The following is a 12,375-nucleotide window of genomic DNA, read 5'->3' on the forward strand; positions in this document are numbered from 1 at the left end:
TTTCCCGGTTAGGGGTTGCCACAGTGAACAACAGTCCACAGAACAATTGGCAGTGGAGTTTTATGGTGTCAAGTTGCCAGCCTCGCACCCAACCTTCAGAGAGAGAGACATAAGGCACACACATGCACACCTCACACCTAGGGCCAGTTTAGAGTGTCCAATCCTCCTAAAGCATGTCTTTGGGATGTGGGAGGAAACTAGAGCACCCGGAGGGAACCCAACCAACTGCAGGGAGGAACATGCAGAGTCTGTATAAAAGGTACCCCAGCTGAGAATTGAACCAGAGAACCTCTTGCTGTGAGGGAGCAATGCTAACCACTGCACCACCATGGCTGCCCAACTTCCTGCTATTAAGTGATAACCTAGCAAAATTTCAAGCCCCCATAAACCTTGAGAACAGTACTGCCTACTTGGAACTGTTCATAGAAAACCTATACAAGGCTGCAGCTGTACTCAACAGGAAGAAGTACAGAACTAACTTAAAAAAAGTCACCCTGATGGAATCACAACATCAGCAGGCTATATAACAGAAGAAAGAAAATCATGGCAAAAATTAGGAGGTACAGCACCCAGCAGGATATAAATACTCTCATTAAATTAAACAGGCAACTCAGTGGACAAATACGGTTTAACAAAGCCAACTTTGAGGCAAATTTGGCCTCCCTGTCCAAGGACAACCGCAAGGCATTCTTTAGCTATGTCTGCAACCTCAAAGGCAGTATACAATTGTGCAGAGTTCATTGTTAATGGAGAAACCTATACTTAACCAGAAGATATAGTGAACATACTGGCCAACAAATTCAGCTCCAACTTTGCCCCTGTCTCCCCCTCAAACTTCCTTCAGGATATACCATCATCTATAACCCCCTGGTATCACTAGGGAACAGGTCCTTAATGCTCTCTCTAATGCCAAAAACACTGTATCAATGGGCCAAGATAATATCCCAGGATGCCTTCTAAATAGCATGAAATATGACATATCAGGTCCTCTGGAATTGCTATTTTACTGTTGCTTCCAAACAGGCTTCAAGCCTCATGAATGGAGAACAGCATCAGTCATCCCTCTGCACAAAGGTGGGCCATCTACAGATGGTGGAAACAACAAACCCATAAGTCTCACTAGTCTCATATGCAAAGCCATGGAGAGAATTGTCATTGAAATGATCAGTAATGGCATAGAAAACCTCCAGATATTGAACCTAACCAAATTTAGTTTTGTCAAGGGCAGGTCATGCCTACTCAACCCGGTGGACTTCTTTGAGAAGGTCACTATAGCAATGGATGAGGACAAAATGGTTCACACTGCCTACCCTGACCTGCCAAGGCATTTGACACAATACTCCACTTGGGTGTTGCTGACAAACCTAGAGCTTAGCTACAAACCATTATGTCAACCAGCAGATAGCCAAGTGGCTTGCAGACAGGATCCAGGAAGTTACAACTTAGGAGTCCACCTCTACAGAAGCTGCATCCCTTAGGGATTGGTCCTGGGACCACTCTAATGGACCCTCCTCATATCTGCAAAAGAAGCAACTCCAGAATTACTTGTTCTAAAGACTTAAACCTTGAATGCAATATAAATAGGACTTGCTGGACAGACAGGTATGTATCGCAGAGACTACCCCTTCTCTGGAACAAATGCCCCACCCTTGTGAAGTAGAGGTCCTCTCTAAGTCAATTCAAGTGCAACCTGGACAACTGGATGGGGAACAGGAAATTCATCCCTGGTTTGGCACCTTTGTTTCTAATAGACACAGACAGCCTGTAAATGGTTAACCTCCCAGGTCCCTGCTTGTAAATGTTGCATCTCCCAAGCCACTGCTTACATTTATCAAGGGTACCAGGACTTGTCAGAGATTTGGGATGCATGGCTATGCTTAAGAAGGCCCTTGTGGCATTTAGCCTAGTAAACACCTATGAACCTACTGAAAAGTATACCAAAACATGTGGAGTATATGCATGCAACATGTGAAGATAAAACCAATCTGTTGTAAATGTAATCAGAATTACAACATTTCTTCTGTGATTTTTATCTGTGCAAAGGTTGCCAGGGAGCATTACTGAACACCACTAAACACTGGTATTTCACAGTTCCAGTTCAATACATCTACATCTGCACATGCATGCAATAACACTTTGCCAACATTAGCTCAAATACATTTCCCAGCATTGTGCTTTAGGACATGATTTCAAATAAAAATAAGTATTGATACTGGATGTCATTACTTTATTACTTGGATATTGTATAATGTATTCATATGAAATGCAGTGAACTGTGTGGTTAATTGACCATTTCATTCTGGACAGCTGGGTCTGCACTGCATCACTGACTCCTACAAATGATATACAACCACATACAGCCTTAAGGCACATAAATCATCATTTTCTATCCCTCCTGCATTGGAACATTAAGTATTGCTTGGTATTGACAGTCCACATTGCCCATGCATGACCAGATACCATTGCTAATATCAATAACATTCATAAATATTTACATATCTATATCATTACCTGATGATCCATGAATGATTCATTGTCGATCCTGTGATTCACAACTGTATGTCTCATATACACAAGACAGGTAGGTACATGTCACTCTCAGTTCTGCAATATACATTAATGGCAGCATAGCTGATATAACTCAGCAGTAAGTATGTATGTATTATTGATCCTAACATTGATCTTACTCCTTCATATCAACAGACATGGATTGGCACAAAACCTTCAACATCACCGTATCTTCTCTGACACAGAATAAGAAGCTAATACGATCTACACTGCACTGTCCCAGTTTCAAACTCAGACAACTTCAGTGGCTCTTGCATTATCTGCTGTGTCATCTAGATTGTGACAATAGATAGGATGTTCTAATCTCATGGCAGTCAACTTGTGTGTGCATAGAGTTGTATAAAAGTGACCTTAACTACTTCTGTCCACAATACAATAGTAGACTGGACTTAATTTTACACTGCAGGGTGTGTCCACAACAGTTTCACACCCTTCTCCCAACATCATCTGTAGAAAGTACACTGTGATACTATGAAGTCAGACTTTTGTGGTGGTGCCTATATTAAATACTCTGTCCTCTAAATGGCATAACTAGATAGGTAGGGTGTTTTAATTTCACAACAATCAACTTGTCTGTGTGATGGTGGGTCTATTGCATCATTGCAGGATTAAATCAACAGGTGTGCTCATGTGAGTCACACACTTGAAAAAATTTACATGGTTAGATCAACCTCACGTCCCTTTTCCAGTCTGTCCACAAATGCATAGTGTCTGCAACACTCTGATGATGTAATCATTTCAATAATGCACTCTCACACCACTAAAATCAGACCTTTCTTGTGAAGCATGTGTATAATACACTGGTTTGAAGACTGTGTCAATTGATAGGTGCAGGGTTTGAATATAGCAATGAAACTCTCCTGATTGTGTGTGCATGAATACAAATAAATGCATGAGTATATTACACCTCTTTCTATTGACTACATTTAGAAATGCACACAACTGTAGAAGTCATTTTTGTACACATATCTCTTTTGCAGGACACAGCTTATGTCTTCCCTTTAAAGATGCAGTGTGGCTCACATGCAATCTGACTTTTCTGTGGTGTGTGTTTATGATACACTTGTTTGTAGATTTTACCAGTACATAGGTACAGAGATTGAATACAGAAATGACTGTCATTTGTGACTGGGTATTTCTTCCTCTTACTGTGCAGAACAGGCTGCAAATATATATATGGTGTTGATCTATACAGTGTACTTCGTGTGCAACAACCTTTTAGTGGAAACATGAAGGTAATACAAAATAGTGATGTCATACATTGAAAATATGCAGTGTCACAGTCGTCAAATAATTCTATATTCGCACTTGTGTTTCAACAAATAATCATTAGCCTGTGATGTGAACTATATATTTCAAATCCCAATGTCACAACTTACAGTCAGCGAACATATTGTTAACAGTGTTGTCACCCTCGTGTGCAATGTTCATATGTAGATGTGATTTCCTCTTACATTTCCTTTGGAAAGGCTGCATTGAAGAATGATGCTGTCATTTGAATAGATTGTTGTTAGATCACAGTTGTAATGAGACACCTCCTCAGGAGTGAGGACACCAGACAATGTAAAATATGTTGTTGCCTAAGTAAGGCATGTGTTCCAATATAGGATTATATCCACACTGTACATAATTGTTGTTCTACCATCACAGTGACAGCAGCAGGGGGCTACGGGTGTATTTGGTTATATTAGCATTAGGCAATGCTGTATGACATACTGCAAGAATCTTTCTAAGTAATTTTAGGGATACATATTCTTTGATTCACACGCTTGATGTAATGCCTTCACGTGACCACAAATATTACAATTCATAATGCACTTATACCATGGCACATACATTGATCTCACTACAGTGTTGATTTTATCAGTTGTTAGAGCAAGTGTTCCAAACCAGCACTGAGGAACTGTACACGTTTATATCCTTAACTATTTTGCAAGAAAAAAATCCACCCAAATTATACTTTGTATGTATATAGCAGCAGAGGCCTCCACATCAACTTTTAGCAGATAAAATTTACGGGTAGATGAAATATAGCTGAGTGAATGACTTCAAATAGGTGGACTTAGCTGTGATAACAGTTTCACTGTGGCACATGTGATTAATAGTTGTCTTGTTATTTGGAGGGGTTGCACAGCTTGATTCATTTTGTGTGAGTGTACTGACATCGCACAACCATTACATCATGTCAGTCTTATCCTTTGATTGTTACATGAATACATGTGATAGGACCTTTGGATTTCTTGAAAGTACAAAGTTTTTCTGCCAGTGTAATGGCAAGAGTGCTACCTTGGCACCTGCACTGACTACTGTGGTATATACAAGTGTACTCCATTTCTTTGGTGATATGTGCACAGACATACAGAGAAGCCATCCTTGATAACAGAACATTGACATAGGACTGACAATTGTGTGCACATAAGCATAGTCATTTCCTTAAAACCAAAAGATATCTCCAGGGAGTAAATATTCCACTCAGTAGAAATAATCCAATAAAGACACAAATAAGTGTGTGAAAGCAGAGGAACAAGCCAAGGCACAACGGGACCATAAACGAAAATTCAAGCAAGCTGCTTTTTAATATAGCAGCAGCAATGTAACATAGGTAAGCGCTTTCACCAAAGGGCTTCTTCAGACCATATCAATCATTCCACACTCTACCTGCATAAATACATCCCCCAAACCAATCAAATTACAGAACTAATTAACAAAATATTCTTCAAAAGCAGCAGTCCCTAAAACCAGAAGTAAAAACAAAAGTATAAAAAATACAAAACATACTTTAACAACTACATGGAAAATATGGAGGTGAGATGGATAATTAGGTTGAAGGTAGATCGAGCACTAGGCTTCAATGAAAAAGCCCCATTAAAACCGATTTTGAAGTCCAGAGCCCTTAGTATTAAATGAGTTTTATATATATATATATATATATATATATATATATATATATATATATATATATATATATATATATACACATATGTTCTTGTGAATATATCTTAGATTATATGCATGATATGTTTCTATGTGACTTTGTTAAAGTATGTTTTGTGGAGAGAAACTGATAGAATTAAGGAAGTGAGTGAAGAAGGGAGAGTAAAGAGATGTAAGGTTTCAATAGGTATTTGTTCACATTTAGGGATATAGTTTATCATGGTGTTGAACAAGAACAGAAACATCTTCTGGTTGATTAGCTTTTCAGAATGGTGTTGAAGGCTGGGAATGAAGGTATTGACCTGATGGATACAGATAAAGATTTCCATACTTTAGTGATGTGGTACGAGTGCAAACAATGCCCAGATAGGTTTATGGACAGACGAGAGATTTGGTTCATTAGATCATAATGACAGATTAGGAACATAGTTGTGTAGAATGTTATTTCGTGCTGGACAAGCAGATGGATTCTGGATAATTCTATAGGTGGAAAGAAGCCGTATATATGTTGGTTGTTGGGAAAATTTGCCCTCCTACTCAGCGTAGTTAAAAATCCATTTGTTGGCCCAAATACAACCACTACAAAAACACACAAATCTCCTTAATTGGCATTCCAAAACAGTCTGCAAGGTGATCAACATAATTACAAGATGGAAATCTAAATACATTGCAACACCCCTAACATCCTATAGAGCCCAAAATCCAAACTCAATTGCACTGACTTCTTAAACGAATTCAGTAATCTTCCCCACACCAACAACAATGCCGATATACTACCCTCACAGCTACCATCTCCTAATACATCTCACCATTCTACTTCAAAAAATAAGAACTAAGGATGGTGACTAATAACATAACCAAATATAAATAGACACGGACCCAGACTCAGGTAATCTTCATTCACCTCTGCAATGGTTTCCTTACCCTTCCACTCACTCACAAGTGCAATCTCTGCATCACCAATAATATCATACCCCTAATATTGAAAGCAGCATTAATCACACCAGTTCCCAAACAAAGCAGCACATTATTATCTCAATACCCTCCACATTAGAAAACATCTTAGATAAAATCATCTATAATCAAATCACTGCATACATGCAGCCATTTATTTTGCTATCCAGAAAATGGAGTGGATTCTGTTCAGGATGCTGTACGATGTATCCCCTAACGGATGGCATCCTAACCAATATGGACAAAGGAAACTTCAAAGGAATAGTCTTTATAGACCTCAGAAAAGATTTTGATCTAACAGACTGAACCCTGATATTTCACAAACTAACAGAAACTTCTATTAGTGATGACAATAAATCTTAGTTTATAAGCTGTCCTGTTCAATAAGCACTTAAAAATATAAGAAGGCTCCTCCCTGTCAGAGGCAACACCACTAAAAATAGACTTTCCCTTGGTTACACTCTGTCTCCCTTACTATTCCACATAAACTACCTTACCTCCATTGCCACATAGCTCTGATCCTATATGCAGATGACATTGTCCTCTTCAGATCAAACAAGTCCCAAACTCTAATACAAACTCAACTACAAGATAACCTCAGTGAGAGGCTAATCCAACACAACTTACTACTCAACCCTTCAAAAAATAACTATGCTATTTGGCATCCACCAAAAATAAGCCAGAACACCTGAGCCCTTCAATATTAAAGACCTAAATAATGTCACGACAGAAACTACTATATCATTCAAATAATTAAGAATATTATTTCATGAATTATTTAATTTTCAAATCCACATACAAAACCATGTAAAAATAAACTCCCTACTGTTCTGGACCAGCAATACATCCCCATATCTAAGTCAGGCAGGGCTGCTATAGACAAAAGAAAACTCCTAGCTCAACTAAATATGGGCTACTCATATTACATGCAGCCTTTATGAAATAAATAATTGAACATGACAAACCATCTCTAGTAAAATGTGTTGTTTCATCACTAAATCTCCTCCCAAAGCACACCACTGCCTGACTCTCTCCAAAATCAAAAGGCAACCAATACAATGCAGAACAAGCCTTCTTCTAGGCTCACTATTTCATATCACCAGAATCTTCTCCAGTCACAGACTCTTCACTAAAACCTTTTCATATAAGCTCAGAAACCTCTCACAAAGTAGATCAACCGTACAAGCTCTAAAACAAAACTCCACTGCACAGACTATGCATTCTTTAATTTGGCTCCAAACCTATGAGTCTTTCTTCCTGTAGCACTGAAAGAATTAAAATTCCAACTCCAGCACCATCCCTTCACTCAAATGCAATACAAATGTCTTTAAACAGGATATATTACATAAAACTATACTATTGATTCACTCCATTAATATTGCTACATCTGCCTGCCACTTCTGGTGAACATACTGTAAACCTCAATATCCTTTTCTAAATTCCAATACTCATGTGTTCTATGTTCCTCCTTGGAGGTTTCACACATAGTCTACACCTAGATATTTGTAGTGCTGCAATTTGTTTTTACAACTTTGTATTATAACACTTTAAATGAGTTTTGAATAAAAAATATTCCCTTCCCCCTTTTTCCTGTACATAGTTTTAGTATTAATTTATCTGTACGTTCTCTTTATTGTCAACTCTGTATTTCTCTTATGGGATTTATAATATTTTGGCTATTGGTTCTGTTTAGAGTCTGCATGTCCTCTCTGTGTTCACCTCTGTTTTCTCTGGAAGCACCAGTTTCCTCCCTCATTTTGAAGACTTGCATTAGGTTGATTGAACATTCTAAATAGGCTGTAGTTATGAGTGTGTGTGTCTGGGGGCGGGCATGAAAGAACAGCCAAAGTAGAGCTAGCCACTCAGCAGTGTGAACATTGGTTCTAGATGAAGGTCACTGTTGATGCAACACCACAATCCCATGTGCAAAAATGAGAAAAATGAGGTTGTGCATAGATGAATGTTTATCTCTAATTCAACTCTATTGAAACACTGTACTGCTCTTATCCTAAGGGATTGTACTCAGCCAAGCTATGCCTGTAAATGGTCCAAGGAGATCAGTGTACAGCCATAGTAAATAATCTAAACTATCAACAAATATAAACACATACACACACACACACACACACACACACACACACACAGCTACATTTAACCCACCTACAAGTCTAATTGTCAAAATGAAAAAAAAAAAAGCACTGCTGATCAAAAATCAGCTGATAGAATGTACCATTTGTTTAGTGCAAACTTGCAGTACAGTGGGGAATGATAAATTTACCCTTTCCCCTTCCCCACTGGACTGTGATTTTGTAGTTGGTATATATCTAATTAGCATGGGATGTGGGGGTAGAGAGAGAGAAGGATACAAATAGAGAGATAGATGATAGATAGATAGATAGATAGATAGATAGATAGATAGATAGATAGATAGATAGATAGATAGATAGATAGATAGATAGATATTGGGCTGTAGTCATTTTTTTGAGATTCACTTCCTCATGTTTCAGTTGGTGGCTGCTGCTAACATTATAATCCTATATTGAAGTATTTGCTAACATTATAGGGGTGCAATCATTCACATCATATGTTGAATTATCTTGTCAGTGTTCTGATACTGCAGTTTCCCAGAAAAAGAACAAAGCAGGTTTTTCTTTGTATTTCACTCATTGCTCTTTGCTCCAGGTGCAGTGACTTCAGTGTGATAATAAATTTATGAGAAGAGAGTGAGGCAAAGTCCCACATACTGATGTGAAGCTGATTGGCATCCTGTCTGCATGTATGACTTCTTTGTAACATGACTAGCTTAAGTACTGTACATGTTGTGATACAAGTATGGGTGCAGTGGTGCTGTCAGTAATGAGAAATTTTAGCTTTGGGATGTCTGATGAAAGCTTCTTTGTCTGATGAGTTCAGTTCTTTCTTCTGCAAGGGGAATTGCTATAGTCTAATAGAGGGCAGAGACAGTAAGTCCAAAGGGACCATATTTTAACCCTAGATGTTGAGATTGTAGCAGGAATCTCTACAGTGCTTGTAACAATGATCATAGGAAGTTACTAGGCTATTGGCCCTAAGGCCCTTACAAGTCTATCCAAGAATTTAGCCCATGTTCTGACAAGTCAGCACCCGATGCCCCTGTCCAGCAGGGATACAGGTGGAATCCCAGGGGTGTATTTTCTGCTCCCCATCCAGTTATTAAGGTTGCGCTTAAAAAGTGTTAATGAGGTACTCTGATTGAAGTGGACAGGGAGTCTATTCCACAGAAGATGGAGTCTTTGGGAGACAAATATGTCCCACCAACAAGCCCTATTGATGCCACAAACCAGGTTGAAGTCACACGTGTGGGTTACTCAAGTGGAGCTTGACTTGCAGATATGCAGCAGTCCCATCAAGGTGGGGTCTGAGATTGCTTTGTATGCCAGAAAGAGGCCACTTCAGATGAGTCTGTATGAGACTGAGTAGAGGGACAGTGCCTTTAGCCTATCTGCGTAGGATAGATGTTTGAGGCCCTGGATTCTCCTGGTGAGGAACCTCTGTGGTCTCTCCAGCTGCTGCATGTGCTTTGTACTCAATAATGGAACTTATAAGGGAAGAAAACAGGGATGTTATGACTTCATTGCACCTGAATGAGACACCCTTACTTTTGAGGTGAGCCATGTAGAAAGCTTTCTGTACAATGGAGGCAATACGGTGGTCAAAAGTCATTTTGCTATCAATCTGGATGCCCAAGTCCCTCATCACTGCTTGCATGCTTAGGACCTTGTTATTAATGTAATAATCTGTAGAGACATCATTCTCCCCAAAGGGGATGATGATGCAATTTTTGGCATTCAGTTTGAGGCCATGTTTCTGGCACCAGTCATTTGTTTGGGAAGACCCTCTTGGAAGATGCTGACATCACTAGAGGAATTGATGACAGTGCCCAGCCTGCAATCATCTGCAAACGTGTTCAGCCATAGCCCACTGGTTTTGGCCTACACCTCAGAAAGTATATCCCAAACAACAGAGGCCAAAAGACTGATCCCTGGGGTATACCACTCATTGCTTGAGGTGGTTTCCCCTATTTTAACTAGGTGGGTTCTATCAGTGAGCCAGTTTGCTACTTATCTGGTAACATATGGATTAATGCCTAGTTAAGGGAGTTTATCTGTTATACCCGAGTGTGGAATAGGATCAAAGGCTTTGGCCAGGTCAAGGTAGGTGGTGTGCACCATCTTCCCCTCGCCCATGACTTTGGTGAATGCCTCAAAGAAGTCACCCAGATTTAACAGGCATAACATACCCTTGTTGAAACCAAACTGTGTGGGATCAAGTGTTTGGAAATTGCCAATGTCCTTGTTAATGAAGTCCATGATAATCCGCTCCATGGCCTTGCAGATCAGGCTAGTTAGGCTGATGGGTCTATAATTTTCTGGATCAGCAGATGCTCCACCTTTGTGCAAAGGGATGACATGCTGTCCTCCACTCAGCTGGAATGAAGTTGGTACTCAGGATTTGGTTGAATATGGTGCCTAATGGTGCTGCAAGTTCCTGCATAAGTTGAGTTCATGTAGGATGCAGCGTGGGATGTTATTAGGTCCCATGGAGGCTGTATTTTTTGCCTTTGAGAGGGCAGTGATGACTTGCTCTCTAGAGATAAGGGGAGGGGGGCAGGTGCTGGGGATGTCCTGATTTACTGATGGGGGGATGAAGTTTTCAGGTCTAGATCAGCTTATCAAAAGCTGAAAAGAGTGAATGCTCTTTGACTGAACCCTAAACATTGAACAACCTAAATATCGAAGACACGGAACAGTGATTTCTTTCCCATGGGAAAAAATCACTACTGTTCCGCAAAAAAAAAAAAAACTGTGCCCCCCCAGAACCCCTACTTAAATATACCAACTCTGAGATCGCACAACAGTGGAGGAAATAACAAACTCCCGAAAAAAAGCCCAGTGATTTTTTTTCCCGGGGAAAAAAATCGCTGTTGCGTGTCTTCAACATTTAGGCTGTTCGACATTTAGGGTTCGATGAAAGAGCATTTGCTCATCTCACCTATCAATAAACTGATATAGACCCGATGTTTTCACTGAACCTGTCTGCCAGCAGGATGGCTATATCTACAGTGTTTGTGTATGTGGTGTCCTTGACCATCAGCTCTGAGCAGATCTGAGTGCTTCCTTTGAGACTCTGGATATATGTGAAGAAGGCCTTATGATTGTCTATAGTAGATGTGGCCAGTTTGGACTCGGTTTGCTTTGGAGTATTTCACTTGTTCTCTTTTTTTCTTGTTCAGGCTAAGCGGAGGTTGTTTCAAATTAGGCATGTGCCCATTCTTGGTCCTGGACAGCAGTTTTTTTTTTCCTTTTATTATAGAGTTTATTTATTGCAGATGTCCACCAGACAGGTTTAATTTTCCTTGAGGAGGAGAACTTTGTGTTGTCGGGTATTCCTGATTCCATGCAGCTATATAAATGCTCTTATAGTACTTTGGTGCAGGCTTGGACATATGTGTCAGTTCCTAAGGAGGGAGAGGTGGCTATGAAGCTGCTTATACCTTCCCTCAGGAGGTTGTAATCAGCTTTGGAGAAGTTTTTTGTTTGACCCTAGTGGGGGGGGGGTCAGGGGAGATGGGGAATTTAACATTGACCACTTTGTGGTCAGATCTTTCCAGGGAGGATGACATTGCAGGGATGCTGCAGTGGTTACTCATGTTGGCTAATACCATGTCCAAGATATTTTCTTGTGGTGGTGTCAACCAGCTGGTCCAAGACATTTGCATTGACAAAATCAAGGAATCTCTGGGCATTTGTGTTTTGGCATAAGTAGTTCTTCCAGTCTATGGCTGGATAGTTAAAGTCACCCAGGATTAGGGTAAGGGGTTGAATCTTGATAGATTCAAAGAGGTCCAGATAGGTGGAGTGGGCATCATGAGTCAAAGTT

Source organism: Protopterus annectens, chromosome 5.part0 (genome assembly GCF_019279795.1).
Source record: "Protopterus annectens isolate FY-2018-M chromosome 5.part0, PAN1.0, whole genome shotgun sequence".
NCBI classification, from domain to species: Eukaryota; Metazoa; Chordata; order Ceratodontiformes; family Protopteridae; genus Protopterus; species Protopterus annectens.